The sequence below is a fragment of the Galeopterus variegatus genome, unplaced genomic scaffold, assembly GCF_000696425.1.
Source record: "Galeopterus variegatus unplaced genomic scaffold, G_variegatus-3.0.2 Scaffold1271, whole genome shotgun sequence".
Classification (NCBI taxonomy): domain Eukaryota; kingdom Metazoa; phylum Chordata; class Mammalia; order Dermoptera; family Cynocephalidae; genus Galeopterus; species Galeopterus variegatus.
This window is the reverse complement of record NW_007727382.1, coordinates 250,490-254,567: the sequence shown is the minus strand read 5'-3', so window position 1 is coordinate 254,567 and position 4,078 is coordinate 250,490. Positions and strand designations below refer to the sequence as shown.

Here is a 4,078-nt window from a genome sequence, read left to right as displayed (position 1 = left end):
CCAAGAAGGAGCAGACTTTGGTTCTTGGGGAGCGGGAGGGGGAATAGGGGAGGAAGGGGGGTGTTTTTCAAATGGCTCCACGTTTTGTTTCCTTTGCAAGAGAGAGGGTGGCTACTCTCGGTAGGGGACGCGCATCTCACTCCGCAGAACCTGGTACCATCTCCCTGGATTGTGAGAAGAGTGCACCCCGCGCGGGGGCAGGATGATTTTATCTCACATGGCACCAACGATTTATTTAAGCCATCGGCCATCGGGATAGTCTCTTACCTAAAGGAGAAAAGGGCGCTTGGGTTCGTTTGGGCCTGGCTGGGGTAGGTGGGCCATTCCTGCTATCCACACCCTTTGACTGTGCCCCTCTTCCGGTGCTGACCACTTAGGAGCCAAACTTGAGCTGCAATAAATTTTCTCTTCTCTGTCATAAATTGTTCCATCCACTTTTACCTCCCCCCCGCCTCCCACTAAATCTCCCCTCCCCTCAGGACGTCTCAATTTTCTTCCTATCGATCCGGACGCCACTCTTCTTTCTTGCCTCCTGTTGCTGGATCCCAGCCCCCCACCCCCACCCCGTCCCCATCCCAGTCCCCGTCCCCATCCCAGTGGCTTCCCCAGCTGGCTACCACGCACCCTGCCCGCCCCAGAAGAAACCGAAGGAGTTTTATTCCACTCCCTTTTGGTTGAAACACGTTTCAAACTCTTGAGCAGGTGAGACCGCTGGCTGCCATCTTCTTCCAATCTCTCCTGGGAAGTTTGTTGAGACCCAAAGAGTCGCTCTCACTCACAACTGTGTGCGTGTGTGTGTGCTCCGTGTATTTCATTCTCCATCTCCTCCCCATAACCCTTTGAGACTCAGAAAATGTTTATCCTCATCTCTTCCTCCGCCCCCCCTTCCATTCCTCTATCACATTTTCTAACCCCCACGAATACTTCTCACTTTCTGTGTATGTTTCTCTTCCATCTCTGTCCTAAAGTTTGGCGGTAACTGACGACTTGAGGGCTTTAGCTGCAAACTGCAATTACTCGGCAAACAGAACTGACCTAGCCCGGAATCCAGCGGGCCTCGGACAGGACCCTCACCGCGCCGGGCTCGGACTCGTCAGCCGGGGCGGCCTTCCGCGGCGAGGCCAGCAGGAACTTTCAGGTCTCCCACCCGAGCCGCCGCTTCGCCTCCTTCCCGCCTCGGGAGGTTGTGCGGGCCCTACTGTCGGTCCAGGAGAAGGAAACCGGGGACCGGTTCCTTAGCCGAGAGTGACTGCGAAAAAATCCTATGAATCCGCTGGAAATCGATACCAAGCCGTGAGGCCGGCGAGGGCGCGGGACGTCGGGGCCGCAGCCCGTACGTCCTGCACGTCTCATCATTTAGCTAATCGAGTCGAAAAGTTTCTGTAAAGGCCGGACCCGGCATCAGATGGTAACACTGATTGAACAAGAGATTAGCACAATAGATCTCTAACCGAGGGGAAGCGTTGCTTTTCACGCTGCGCGCCGTAATTAATGGTATGAATCAATTAATTTGACTTTTATTGTGTCAAAGGAAAAAAGCGCAACAAATGGAACCGGCAGCTGGGAGTTGTTCATCCCCCACCCCCCTTCCCCAGGGAGGTTCCAAGGAGACACCGGGGAGTGGACGGATCAGGCTGGGCCCCGGCGGAGGGAGGGATGAGAGGCGGCGACCAGCGGCGTGGAGGGAGTCCCGGGAGCCAGCCCCGGCGGGCGGCGAAATTAGGCTCATTTGGAGGTTACTCTCAAGACCTGCGAGGGAATCCCTGGAGCCGCTGTCCTCTTGCGCACCTACACAAGTACGCGTGGACTCGGGCCCAGACACCCACGCCGCGGTAGGGCCCGCGCTGCGCCCCGTGCCAGCCTCTAGGGCTGCGCAACCCAAGCTGAGCAAAAGCAGTTTGTGAATATGTAAATCTCGGCTTATTTTTCTTGTCCTTCCGACCTTCCCTTGGGTTGCTCCGGCAGTTGTAGCCGAGACCTCTGTAGCCTAGGGCGGTAGGTAGCCAGCTCGCAGCTCGGGTCGGTTTCACCGGAGGCTGTCTAGACGGCATTGTAGAAGGTTCGGAGCCCTTGGGTCACAAAGCGGTGCAGCTGCGGAAATCAACTCAGAGATGCGTTTTAGGGTCAGGTGCAATCCTGAGATCATTTAGATACAGAAAAACCGTGGAGGTTCGGGCGTCTCAGGATGCAGTAACTGCACCCACCCTGCCCCCAGCTCCAACCAGGAACATCCTGCGAAGTCGGGATCCAAGGGGCTAGTGTTATATCCGGGTAAATTGCCTAACGGAGATGAAAGCCAATCTGTGCCGCAATGCCTGTAATGAAGTAAGTTTACAGATTTTTTTGGTTTGGGGTTTTTTCTGGGTTTTTTTTTTTTTTGGTGTGTCTAGGCCAGGGAAAGAGGGGGTCCTAAGTGGGAGACAGACTGAGGGAATCGGAAACACCACGGTCCACCCGGAATTAGGTCCGTTCCCTAGTGTCTTCTGTAAATATTTCACTAATTATTTCCTCCGGACCTTCTTCCCTCGTGCTCCTCCCCCTGGTGAAGCCGGCGCTCCCCTCCCAGGCCTCAACAGACAGACTGGTCTTGGGTTTCCTGAGCCCGCCACACCCGGTAGGCGCTTGCGGCTCGCATCGAGGCCGCCTAAAAGCGGGAGGAAAGAGGTGGCGCATCGCGGATTCGCGGGGTCAGGAGCACTGATTCCCCTTGGAGGTGTGAGGTCCACGCGCCCCAGGAACGCAACGCACCCGGGGTCGGTTTGCGGTTCCCCCCTCCCCCCCCAGTCCCAGTTAAATCCTCAGTCTTTCCTACCATCACTTACTTTCCTTGCCAAGGAAACTCCGTGCGCACTGGCCACATCCTCGTCTCCTCCACCCGCTCTCCTGCTGATTTCCACGGAAGTTAAATCTTGGCGGGTTTGTCTACACCTTAAGATAAGAAAATCCACGTTAGTTAGCAGCAACCGAGAGCCCGGCCCGCCGGCATGCCCGAGGCTGCCCAGGAAGGCACCACCCGCTCCCCGCACGGTTCCTCAGTCGTCCCGGCCTGGGCGCGGCGTCTAACTAGAGGCCTGAGGCCTCTTCCCGGCTCCACTCGACTTACCCAGGCCGCTGCCAGTCCCGGCTCCTTCCCCAGCGCCTCATTTCCGACTTTTTCATATGCTAAGTCCTTTAACAACTCCAAGAAGCCAGTTACGGCTTTTTTTATTTATAGGTTCCCTGTTATTTTACGTTGTTTTTATTTCTCTCGGCAACTATTCTAATAGATTAATCAATAGACATTTTCTGACCTTCGGGAACCCCAGCTGATGCTGTCCTGGCCGCGCGAAAAAAATATACAGAGAAAAACACGCCCATGTCGAGCCTGGAAAGCGAAGGCAGGATCCGGTGGCCAGGTTTGGGGGTAGGCGACGGGACACACCTCAGCAGGTGTCCTCCCCGGAATGAGCACTGAGGCTGGAGGGGGTCTGAAGTCTAATTAGCAAGAGGGAGCCGGGCGCACCGCTCTGACTCTTGGGAGCTAAAAACAAACAACAAAAAAAGAAAACACAGACTAGGAAGTTTTTCTTTTTAAAAAATGGGCTGGGAATCTTGTTCTACGTTGCCCACTTCTGTCTAAAGAGTGTTGGCGGGGGGAGGGAGGACGGACAGGGAAGGAAGAGGGGGTGGGGAACGCCGGGCAGGGAGAGTCGCACGGTCCGGCGGACGCTCCCAGGCCCACGCCCACACTCGCTCACACCCATCCACCCACTCCCACACGCACACGCTCCCGGGACCCGCGCGCCCGGCTCCCGCCTGGGCGGGGATCTCCAGGAGGGCCCGAGCGTCCTCGGGGCCCGCGGGATGCTGGCGCACGGTGCGGTGCCGAGTTGCGCGTCTCTCCTCCCTTTGTTGACAATTCCGCGAACCAACTTGAGTTTGGCCAGATCCGCGGCGGCCCTGACGTCACGCGCGGTCACGTGGCCCCGCCTCCCGCTGGATCTTTAAGTAGAAAGTAATCTATCAGGCCAGTCCTTAAAACGGGACTTTCGACTACCGGGGCTTCGGCGTCCCTGACACCCGCCCCCCTCCCCCCCCC

The 4,078-nt window shown here is 56.9% G+C and overlaps 1 long non-coding RNA gene across 1 annotated transcript; it reads right to left on the bottom strand.

Moving 5' to 3' along the window:
* Positions 1–1,501: 1,501 nt before the first annotated feature.
* LOC103593068 lies at positions 1,502–3,013 on the bottom strand. Its single transcript, XR_550712.1, has 2 exons — positions 2,823–3,013; positions 1,502–2,315 (listed from the first exon to the last, which is right to left on the bottom strand). It is a non-coding gene; the product is annotated as an uncharacterized LOC103593068 (long non-coding RNA).
* Positions 3,014–4,078: the final 1,065 nt, after the last annotated feature.